The 12,593-nt window shown below is 44.1% G+C and overlaps 1 protein-coding gene across 1 annotated transcript in view; it reads left to right on the top strand.

The window, feature by feature from the left end:
* The window catches only part of LOC125403036 (uncharacterized), a 53,851-nt gene that overhangs the window by 14,645 nt on the left and 26,613 nt on the right, over positions 1–12,593 (top strand). The gene's annotated exons all lie outside the window — the stretch shown is intronic.

Raw genomic sequence — 12,593 nt, 5'->3', positions numbered from 1 at the left:
ATTAGATATGGATGAGGCTGATCAACTGCTAACTGTAACCTGAATCCTTTCTCTTAACATCAGAATTTGGAGATATAGATATATCTCCAGAGAGAGAGAGAGAGTTCTCCAGACCTTCCTTTATCTGACTAGCTCAAATGTCACCCAACCTCAAGTCCAACTACTAAACAGTTACAGAAAAAGGAATTCTCACATTTTATGCTTAACACTCGCATCTCATGGTTAATCCTCAGTATAAAAAGCAAAACAACAAAACCAAAGTGTTTGTACTGCATTCAGTAGGCAGAGTCATGCCTCTTTAATATCCATCAAGGACTGTTGACACATCATGAACAACATGGCCATGATTCTCAGAATGACACATGATCCAGTTATGTCTTGCATTTAGAAACTGATCGAAAAGATACACAAACATAATATAAATACAAGATAATTGAGTGCACACTTATTTTAGGAGAAATCAGTTGTAACTGCCTATTAGTAGAAGATTGCCACACACTTGGGGCCCATTAATACACTGGGTTTCTTGGTCATGGGAATCAGGGACAATCTGTGCTACTAACATCCAGCCTCACCTTTGACTCTCCAGTGGACAAACCCAGAATCTTATCTGTACAACAGATAAGTTGTACAGTAATGGTCACTTTGGGAGAGAACTGAGTTAAACACTAAGTTTTCTGAATGCTGCCCGTGTGATTCTGTCTCCCAGAACAGTCATTTAAGCTATTGAGAATAAAGATCTGAGATGGGCTGACTCAGATGCATCAGAGTGGCCTGAAACTTGCAGTTCTTATGTGTGTGCCTGTGGTGGCAGGCATCCAGGGGGTGACACGCAGTTGCAGACAAATGACTGGCAGCTCACATGTCTACAGATGGTGACATTAGTTATGAACCAAGGTTACTCTGTCTCCAAGGTTAATGAAGGGTGAAAAGTGGCCATCTGGACTGAGGTGAAAAGGCCTTGCTCCTTAGTTCAGGAGGACTCCCTTCTACCTTGCCCTGCTCCTCTTGAGATATATTTGGGGATTCTATATGGTATCTTGGAGAATAGAGAATTCCCATCGTTAGGAAAAGATGAGAAGGAAGTGTACACTACCCCTCCACACACAAACGCAGAGGGACAGGACATGGACCCTCTTCTGTCCCCTTAGCTGCACCTCCAGGAAATAGACACCTTCAGTTCGCAGCACTGGTTCCCCTTTCTCTCACAACCTCGGGTACTTAGTGTCATGACATCACACAAGAGTCTCTGATGATTCTGTCTGTGGTTACACTGGTCCCAGGAGAGGTCACTAGGCAGGTAATCTGGTGTCATGGTTCTAATATGTGGTGAACATCATCACTAAGAGCTGGGTGGTTTTTAGGGCCCAGGTAAGGTAGCTGCCATCCAGAATGTTAGGTTGTCCCTGGTTCACAGAGCCAGCACAAGAGAGGTTGGGATACTGGCATGGCTGGGCTCTTAGCTTCTCCAGAATGTGGATGTCAGGTTCTGTGTCCATCCAAGAAAGAGAGACAAAGGTAGAAGCCCTTGTATGTAACAAATGTGCCCTAAAATTCAGGGTATGCCTAAGCCAACTGTCTTCTGCCAGTCCAGCTAGTACCCTCTGGCTCTGCCCTGGCAATCCTTGGGACCCCACTTATGACTTTATTCTTTGCTCACTATGCAGACAGTGCTGGCTTTCCTAATTTGTCACGAAAGGACCTTTCTCCTGTGTACCCTTTCCATGCTTACATGAGACGGGGCCTAGGTTTTATTCTCAGTTCCCTGAAGAGGTAGAGTTTGCCTTGCATTGGTTGATCTTTGTTGGATGTAACCCCAGGAATGCTGTAGTCTGGCCCTATCCTGAGTTCATTAGCCACAGATGTATCGTGGAAGGAATGAAGGATGGGACAGAGTAAACTGCATGGCATGAAGAGTCACAGACCCTTTGTATAATCACTTAGGTTAACACTTTTTGGGACTAAGCTAGCTGGGTAGCCAGGAAGAACAAACGACCCTTTTCCCTACAAATTGGTGCCCACGTGACCAACTAAATCCAGTTTTAAAAGGAACTCTAGACACAGAAAACAAAGTTTAGCCTCATTTTTTTTCAGCTGGCACTGTGCTGCAACTCCCTTAAGAGAGGTTTTCCTGATTCAGTCATAGCAGGAAAGAGCCATGCCATTTTGAAATGCCAGCTTTCTGGCCTATGCTGCCAGTGTGACCTCTGGCTCTTTTGGGAGACGGAGCATTTGAGGTTTGTGAGCAGACTGCTGCAGCTTGTTTAATGGCAGCATGAACTGGCTGTGTGCCTAGAGATGGGGCACTGTGCATGTCTCTCAGAGGTGGTGAGCAGCTCCGCCATGCTGGACTGGGCGCGGCAAGCAGGTACTTCCGTATTTTCCCTAGCAATGACGTAGCTTAAATTTTTAAGACGCACTTCGCATTTTAAAAAGTGCTCCTGGACAGTAAAGAATTACAGATATGCAATAAAGACAAATCCAGATGGAAAAGAACTCTAAACAAGTCACAGTGTTGGATAAATGTATGTAGGCTTGAAAAAAAGAAGAAAACAAATTAGAGAGTCATAAAATAAAGTTAATACTTAAAAAACAAAGTCTTTAAAGAGACAGAGTACAGTCAATTATAGATTAGAAGGAGTAAAGAAAAATAAGTCATGTAAAAATGGAAAATTCACAAAGAGTCTGGATTATGTATATTATGTTATATTTGAATTTTTGACTGTGAAGGAGCTAAGTATGGGGAAACATTTCATTGTATGGGGGGCTAAGCTAAACCAGCATGTATATTATAAAGGTATCTTGATTTTAGAATTTGAGTCTAAGGATATGTTGCTTTGGAAAAGAGGTTCTTCTTTTGTTTCCACAGAAGATGAGAACCTGTGGATTGCTTCCAGACCAATATGGTTTGATGGAACAAGAGCCCCTGAAAGGTTGCTGTGAACACCTCCACAAAGAAGATACTTTGTCCAATGAATAGCAGGAAGAGGTTTGGACAGAACTGTGCCCATATTCCCAAATAGTGTTTGTAAATGTTTCTTTACACTTAAAGGGGGATATGCTATAGAGATTTGCATTGGTATAGATCTTGGTTTATTGATAGAAATTTAAGGTCAATTTTGTTATATTATTTTTCTGCTCTTGATTAATGTATTGTGTTCATGCAGTATCGGTGAATCAATCCCACACCAGTTATGTTTTAAGGGGTTATTTATTTTGGGGGGTAAAACTTACATACACCATAAACCGTCAGGAAGGGAGCCTAGTCGCTGGAGCAGGAGCCGGGAGCAAGCACCGGAACCAAGAGCCAGAACCAAAAGAGAGCCTGATCCGGATCTGCTTCTCTTTCTAAAAGAGAAATATACCACGCCCCAGTGGGCTGGTATTTCAGCGGCTATTGGTTGAGGCAGCGGAAGTTACTCCCACAACAGTGCAGCTCACTTAAAAATGTAATATATAGTTAAGAAATATAGGTAAATAGAAAGTCATCTATAACAGTCAAACTTGTAGTCATGATAGTTAGATTTTCTAGATATATAGAGATATATTTCAGTTAGACAGGTATTCTTCAAATGTTTCAGAGATCTTCAGAATAAGGCATTTAAAATATTTAAAAACTTAAGACTTTTCATGACTGTAAGACTCGTCTGCTCCTGGCAGCATCAATTACTTCGAGAGAAAGATAAACATCAAAGAGACTCCTTATGGAGTTTGTTAGCCATTTGGGCAAGAAACTGCTCTTGCCTGGACTGCTTGATGGTATGCTGTGTGAACTGGACATGCAGGACCCACAGAAAACTTGCCTAAAGGTGAGACTGTCCTTTGGGGTTCCTGCTTCATGAAAGAGTCTTCCAGACGTTCTGCAAGGCACAGAAGAAAGCAACTGATGGGCTGAATGTTTTCACAACCTACATGCACACACACACACACACACATACACATGCACATACATATACATGCACATACACACACACACACACACACACACACCCCTATAGTTCTATGAAGTTTCTATGAACTCAACATTCTTTTAGAAAATTCTGCCATCTTCTTATAGGAGACCTTGAAGTGTTCTTTGTAAGTATCCCACACTAGAAGGTTCATTTCAGACCCTCACTTCAATGTTCCTTAGGGCTTCATTTCCTACTTCCCAATAACCCTGTCTAGTTTCTGGTGTGTGAAGTCCTTCTGTATATCTGACAAAAAATTTCCAATTTTGAAAAGGGAAACAAGAAACCTTTGAAGTCTATGGAAAATACTGAGAGAATGAAATTTCATAATATGCAGCGTCACCACCTCTTTGATTTATGTGCACCCAGTAGAAAATAAGCCCCTGCCAATGGAAGACAGACGTTTACACTTGAGCATTCCGAAGCCTTTCCTGGCTGTACAGAAGTGAAGTACTTTGATGGTGGCTTCAGTACCATTATAGTATGGACACGTCCATGACAGTTTCTTGTGGTGGTATTTTGCTTATGAGCTAACAAACAAAGCATGCCTGAAGATCAGAGTGCAGAGATAAGTCACTAGTTAGCCATAGAGGTCAGGAAGTGGTGGCTCACATCATTAATCCCAGCATTCAGGAGGCAGAGGTAGGTGGATGGATCTCTGTGAGTTCAATACAAACCTGGCAACACGAGATTGATCCAGTATCAAAGAGAAATAGACCCAGCTGGTGGTGGCTCACATCATTAATCCCAGCACTAAGGAGGTAGATGTAGCATGAGGGCTGGCTTGTTGGGGTTTCCGTTCCGCCCGGTACCCCAACAGCCGGCAAATCCCAAAGAGAAATTACACACAGGACTCCATAAGGTTATAAACTGATTGGCTCATTAGGTCAGGCTTCTTGTTAACTCTTATAACTTATATTAACCCATTATTCTCATCTATGTTAGCCATAATGGCTCAGTACCTTTTCCAGCGGGGGCAGCTTACATGTTGCTTCTTCAGTGATCTGTGCAGGAGTGCCTGAGAGAGAGCTTCTGCTTCCAGAATACTCCCAGTCTCTTTGCTCCACCCCTACTTCCTGTCTGGCTTTCCCGCCTATACTGCCTGCCTGGCCAATCAGCGTTTTATTAAAATATGATTGACAGAATACAGATAATTCTCCCGCACCAGGTAGAGAGAGAGAGGAATACAGCTGGGCAGAGAAAGGAATATAAGGTGGAAGGAGACAAGAATGCATGGCATTAAATCTGAGGATTCCTGGAGAAAGGATCCTGCCCACTTTGGTCTGAGGATTTGGTAGAGGTAAAAGTGGCTGCTCCTTTACTTCTATGATCTTTCAGCATTTACCCTGATATCTGACTCTGGGCTTTTATTATGAAGACCAATGAAAAGTTGTGATACAGTTTCCAACGGAACGCAACCAACAAAGGTGCAAAACTTCACAATTTTTAATAACCGTGCACTTTATTGACTTTTTCCTGAAGAAAGACTGAGGGAAATTGTAACCAATGTCTTGAATAGCTGTTTATGCTTTGATCTTCAGGAAATGTGATGCTGTTATCTTCATCGGGATGCAGAGGGAATCTGGACTCTTAACAAGAGGACTCAGGGCCTCTGTGAGCAGAAGTCCGGGCCCTGGTGTGTGGAGTGCAGAGCCTCCGAGGTGTGGTGTGCAGAGCCTCCGAGGTGTGGTGTGCAGAGCCTCCGAGGTGTGGTGTGCAGAGCCTCCGAGGTGTGGTGTGCAGAGCCTCCGAGGTGTGGTGTGCAGAGCCTCCGAGGTATGGAGTGCAGAGCCTCTGAGGTGTGGTGTGCAGAGCCTGAGGTGTGGAGTGCAAAGCCTCTGATGTGTGGAGTGCAGAGCCTGAGGTGTGGTGTGCAGAGCCTCTGAGGTGTGGTGTGCAGAGCCCGAGGTGTGGTGTGCAGAGCCTCTGAGGTGTGGTGTGCAGAGTCTGAGGTGTGGTGTGCAGAGCCTCTGAGGTGTGGAGTACAGAACCTGAGGTGTGGTGTGCAGAGCCTCTTAGGAGTGGTGGCAGCAGGGAGGAGGCCTGTGTTTCTGAGTGCTGGTTTGTGCTGAAGCAGCGGAAGAGGAATGTTGTGGTCAAATTGGGGTGGGAGTCCTATGGGAGTTAGGAGAGCAGGGTTATTGAGGGCAACCTTGTGCCTTTTGTCCAGGAATATGAGTGGAGACCCTGTTGTGAGACCTAGCCCACCCTACAGGAAGGAAAATAGGATGAAGCGGATAAAAATGGAAAAACTAATTTATTCAGCTTTGACCCAAACTGGGGACACAGTATCTTCAGTCTGGCTAAGCTGGGACAATAAATAGGATTCTACTATACTTGATTGGTTGACATAGAAGCAACATTCTTCCCCGAAGAAGAGGCAAAGGCCACCCCCCGTTCTTTGCTGTTAGTACTTCTAATCCTCTCTAATTTTCTCTAATGGTTTTTGTCCTGACTGGTTTTGTGTGTCCACTTGATATAAGCTGGAGTCGTCAGAGAGGAAGAATCTTCAGTTGAGGAAATGGCCTCTATGAGATGCAGTTGATCAATGGGGTGGGGCCCAGCTCATGGTAGGTGGTCCCATTCCTGGGCTGGTGGTCCTGAGTTCTATAAGAAAACAGGCTGAGCCAGCCATGAGAAGAAAACCAGTAAGCAACACTCTTCCATAGCATCTGCATCAGCTACTGCCTCCAGGATCCTGCCTTGTTTGAGTTCCTGTCCTGACATCCTTCAATGATGAACAGCAGCAATATGGAAGCGTAAGCCAAATAAACCCTTCCCCCCCCAAACTTTATCTAGGGTCATGGTGGTGTGGGAGAATTGTCTATATTCTGTCAATCATGTTTTAAATAAATGCTGATTGGCCAGGCAGGAAGTATAGGTGGGAAAACCAGACAGGAAGTAGAGGTGGAGCAAAGAGAAGAGGAGAATTCTGGGAAGCAGGAAGCTCCTCCACCACTCCTGTGCAGACCATAGAAGAGGCAGGATGTAAGCTGCTGCTGAGAAAGGTACTGAACCGTGTGGCTAACATAGATAAAAATAATGGGCTAACATAAGTTATAGGAGCTACTAAGTAGCCTGAGCTAATGGGCCAATCAGTTTATAATCTTATGGAGTCCTCTGTGTGATTTTCTTTGGGGTTTACCGGCTGTGGGGTACCAGGTGGGACAGAAACCCCAACAAACTGGCCCCTTCATGTTACATCATGGCATTTGGTCACAGCAATATAAACCCTAAGATGGTTTTCAAGTGGTTTAAATAGAAAAAAGACTGCCCAAGCCTTTTATTGTTTTTTCCTTGGATTTCCTGACTTTCTGTCCTGCCTCAACTTGATATGCCAGACTTTATTGACTCCCCATGGGATGCCTTACCCTTTCTGAGGAATGGATGAAGGATTGTGTGGGAGGAAGGTGGGAGGGAGCAAGAGGAGGGAAAAGAGGGGGGACTGTGGATGGTATGTAAAATTAAAAAACACAATTTTAAATAAAAATTTAAAAATAAATAGAAAAAATTAATTTTTCTTAATGCCACTCAATAAACTTGTCCTGCACAAAGCAAGTCAAGCGCCCTATCATGTTGTAAAACTATTTGAGCTAATAAATCTACCTATTGGTAATTTTTGGTCTATTTGGTTTTAGCAGATACTTTTCCTGGTATGGCAATAGGCATAGAGGTGGCCATTTTCCCCTATACAAGGGAATTTCCTTTTGAACTAACATCCCAGTCTTTTGTAGAGGATAAGGGGTGATGTGCTTTCTTCTGTAACTACTTCTTGCTGAAATTAGGGCATTGTTGTCAGGGCCCAGGAAGGATGGAATGCTAGGCAAAGGCTGGGAGGGCATTCAGATAATGGGGCACTCATCAGAAGCATTTGATTTGCTGACCCAGCTGAAGACATAAGGAACAATAACATTGACTGGACTGGTTTATATCAGCGTTCAGCAAGTTCAGGGCTTGGAGCCATTTGGAGCAGTTTGTAGTCCACAGCCGATTTCTGGTTAGGATCTGTCAACTGAGTGGAAATCTACTGAAACAGATATAGACTAAGGACAGAAGTTAAAGTTTAGGAATCTAAAGAAAAATCTTATGCTTGGAACTTTCAGGCCCATGGTCCTGTTGGTTGAAGAGAAGAAGTCCCAAACCTAGAAGGGAGAGAGATCACCTTCAAGAATAGGCAGGTAGGTAAATTTAGTCTGACTTATCTGGAGACTGTTTGACTTGTGAGAGGTAGATCCAAGTCTTATGCCTCTCTCAACTCTCTGAAGCTTACATGACAATTTTTTGTTCACAAGAAGACACAAAAGTTTTAAATATATTAATATTACAACCTTTTGTAATCTATACTGAAATGCACACTGTAAAAAAAATCACCTAATGCTGTCACACCTTTGGCTAATAACAGACGTTTTGGGTTAAAAAGTATGAACTTTTTCTCTGTTGAGAGAGCTAAAAATATAGATTGGATAGAGATATTTTTAGGATGATGAGAAATCTACACTCTTGAATCTACACTTAGAAGACAACTGAAGAAAATTTAAAATTCTGAATTTGTGACTGATAATAGTAGTTGGTGCTATATTGGCTTATCTAAACTCCATTGATCAATATTAAAACTCTGAACCTTCAAAATGGGGGGAGAGAAATCTGAAACATTTTCATTACCTTAGATTACTGGGGTTTTTTTGTTTGTTCAGTTTTTGTTTATTTTGTTTTGTTTTTTGAGACATGGTATCTTTGTATAGCCTTGGTTGTCTTGAAACTAATTGTAGGTTAGGCTGGCCTTGAACTCACAAAGATCCACCTATCCCAGCCTTATGAGTGCTGGGATTAAAGTGCACCACCTCTATCAGCCTCAGATTACTTTTTTATACTTGCACAACTTGCATTTATTTATCTTAAAACACTAGCTTTTCATATCCTCAGACACTTTCTTAGAACTTAACTAAGAAGTTACTTAAACTTTCTCATTCATAGACATTTATAGAATTTTCTTAGACCTTCAGGACTTACATAAGCTTTCACAGTTTCCTTCTAACCATTTACCAAAGACACAAGTAATTATTACTGAGAGCAGTCATTTCAAAGCAAGTTCCTTTCAATCCATTTGTTTTGTTTTGCTTTCCTTTCTCTATCACAGTCAGGTGGCCTCCCTGACATGGGACAGAGATTTTGGAGGACATCTTTAGACAAACATGCTTGGGTCTAGAGGAATTAGAGTCATAACCCAACCCCAGAGCCAGCTTTCCAATGAAGGAGAACAGCATAAAACAACTTTAATATTATCTATACACAAAAGACATTTGAATCCCTGCTAATCTGAATCCAGTGACGAGAAAGCCCAAAGACAAATTCTGAATCCTGGCCATCAAAGCAGCCATGACAGGTGGCGTTGACAATGGTAGCTGGCGACTGGCAATGGCAGAAGAAACAAAAACATGACCAATAAAGACAGAACACAGAAATCTCACGCACTCAAAGGAGACCGGTCAGAAACAAAACATTCAGTTGTCACCATCATTCATACATTCAGTTGAGCCTGGCCCATTTACAACTCAGCTCCTGTATTTGCCACAAGACTTATGGACACATCAGAAACCACAGATCTGCCCACATGCACAAAACAGGCAGACACAACTTTCCCAACAGCCAGAACCAGGTGGGTAGGCAAAGTCTCACTTTTCACTCTGGACAGGAGTGAAAGGATTTTATAAATGGATGACAAGAGGCAGAAGAAAGCTATTGTCTTAGTTAGGGTTTCTACTGCTGTAAAGAGACACCGTGACTTTGGCAACACTTATAAAGGAAAAACATTGAATTGGGTGACTTACAGTTTTCAGATGTTTAGTCCGTTATCATGGTGTGACACTGTGGCATGCAGACAGACACACGCTGGAGAAGTAGCTGAGAGTCCACACATTTTGACTCACAGGCAATAAGAAGAAGGTTGAGGCCATGGATGTAATTTGAGCATATATGAGACCTCAAAACCCACTTTCACAGAGATACGCTTCCTCCAACAAAGCCACACTTCCTAATAGCACCATTGTAAGTGTTACAGCTCTGGAGGAAAAGGTATCCTGACTGTCGGAAGTCAGGCAACACCTTCAAGTGTTACAGCTCTGGAGGGAAAGGTATCCTGACTGTCGGAAGTCAGGCGACACCTTCAAGTGTTACAGCTCTGGAGGAAAAGGTATCCTGACTGTCAGGAAGTCGGCTGTATCTGAAACTGTGAAGGGAAGGTATCCTGGATACCTACAGCTACGAAGAGAAAGGTGTTCTGACTTACCTGAAGCTTGGTTCAGGTGGGGGACGGTCTCCCTACAGGATGTGGCATCCTGCTCCTCCCCAACAGAGAACCACTACAGCTGGGCGCTGCTCCACTCTGCTAGGAGAGTTTCCCAGCAGAGGGGTCTTCTCTGCTCCCCTCCACTAGGGAGTTTCCCAGCAGATGGGGGGGGTCTTCTCTGCTCCCCTCCACTATGGAGTTTCTCAGCAGAAATTCTTCTCTGCTCCACCAAAAGGTCTCCACCCAAAACTCTTTCATGAGACTTATTTGGGAATCCAGGAGAGTGGCTGCCCCTGCCAGGGTGGAAAAGAAAAGCTGCTAACTGAACAGACACGGGACTTATATAAGGTTCTTAGGGACAGAGTCTTTCCAGGGAGACTTTCAGGGAGGGAACTGGTCAGATTTCAATCCCCTTGAGCTTGGACAAACTTAGATTGGCTAGATTTCATGTTCAGTGATTGGTTGGTTTTCTGCTCGGGAGTTGGTTGGTTTTCCTACTCAGGGATTGGTTGATTTCATGCTCAGTTGATCAGGGGCCTATTTGGCTCTGGCTTCAGAAACAAAGTGTATTTTTCACTGGCCCTCTTTCACTGGCTCTGGATTCAGGGCCAAAGTGTGTTTCTTTTACTGACTCTGGGTTCAGGGTCAGGGTGGGTGTCTTTAGCTGGCCCTTTTACCCTACATCCAGTCTCTTTGGGGAACATTTTCTTTCAAAACCGCCACAGTTATAGAGGAGTTAGGGGTGTCCCATATTCATGGATCCAGCTGAGAAGCTGGCAAAGGGAAAAGGTATGTTGGATTGTGTGCTTTGGACTAGAAGGAGGAGAGGACTGTGCAGCAAGCCTGGGTTAAACAGATGGGGGAAGTGAAGGAAATATGGGGTGACACCTTGGCAAGGAAGTTCCCATCTCAGCAAGAGGACGGGCAAGTTGGTACCACTACCAAGGAGTGGGTAATGGGACACCCCTAAGAGTACAACTAAGAGGTGGGGTTTGGTGAGGTTGTTTAGGCTGTCCCCTATCCCGGCAATAGGGAAAAGAGAAGGGGACTGGGTCCTCAAAACTCTGTCAGGACCAAGTAGGTAACCCATGTCCAGAAGGAAGAAGGCGGGCTGTCCTGATACTGTGATGGGTACCTGGGCCCCATGTCAGAGATGGTGGTGGTTGGGCCAAGGGAGCCCTAAACCCCTCAATCATCTGTGGTAAGGCCTAATAGTTTGGCTAGATGGCAATCTGGGCCTGATGTCCTCTTATTATAAGGAACATGGGGTGAGTCAACAGCCCAGTGTCCCTTTTTATGAGCATGGTTAAGGTGGTTTACAAGGGCTCAGGCAGGCCAGGGCCCAGAGACCCTCCTGATCACATCGGAAGCAGGGACCTGGAGATTATTGGGTTTTAGGAGGAAAGGAGCCTGGGCAGTTGCCATGGCCCCCTGCAAATCCTTAGCCAACAACAGGTATTTTTGTTTTCAGACCTTTTCGTTTCTTCTGTGATATTCCTTGAGCCCCACTGCTAAGACTTCTGCCTGCGGCATCGGGGTCCCCTCTCTCGGCTTCTAAGTGTGGCCGTAATGTCAGGGAAACTCTGGGGAAGCAGGTCATGAGGACATGTTTTCCATCAGGGGTCTCAGGATCCAGATTAGTATATTGTAAGAGCGCTCGTGTAAGACAGTCTGGAAGTTGAGACAGGTTTTCATGTTTGTCCTGGATGACCTCTAGGGCTTTTTCATAATTTACTGCTTTAATGGCAGCCTAACAGAGACTGGCCAGGAAGCAAGTTACACATTAACTCCTAGCTAGAATGTCCCCTGGGGTGCTGTAGTTCCATTTGGGGCCCAGGTTGGGGGCTACTTCATCCCCAACTGGGCAGGCAGTGATTATTTGCTGAGTTTTATCTGCATGTACCCTAGTCTGGTCCCAGATTCACCTGCACTCCTCAGCGAGAGGGTTGTTGGTGAGAATCATATAAATGCCATGGAAGATGAGGTTGTAAGATTAGGTAATATATTGCAATTCTTTTTATAAAGTGAGAGGGATTATTGGTATAAAATCCCAACCTATTCTCTGTTTCAGAGAGATCACTTAATGAGACAGGAACATGTACCCTGACCAAGCCATTCACCCTGACAAACTCCAGCAAAAGGAAAACTGGGGCTGGATTAAGCCAGGTAGTGGGGGCTTGCAGTGTCTACATGATAACCTTCAGGTCGGGCCTTCAGCTCTTCATGGGCAAATGTGGGGTGACTGATAATATGGTTATTGACTTTCCGGGGATTTCTGGTATCTTTGTAGACCCCTGGATCAGGCCAAGTCATTCAACTGCAGATTTTCCCAGCATGCCCCATCTGGCTGCTACCTA

This window comes from Myodes glareolus, chromosome 24 (assembly GCF_982192425.1).
Source record: "Myodes glareolus chromosome 24, mMyoGla1.1, whole genome shotgun sequence".
Lineage (NCBI taxonomy): Eukaryota > Metazoa > Chordata > Mammalia > Rodentia > Cricetidae > Myodes > Myodes glareolus.
The sequence above is the reverse complement of the archived record's forward strand: the minus strand, read 5'-3'. Positions and strand labels throughout refer to the sequence as shown.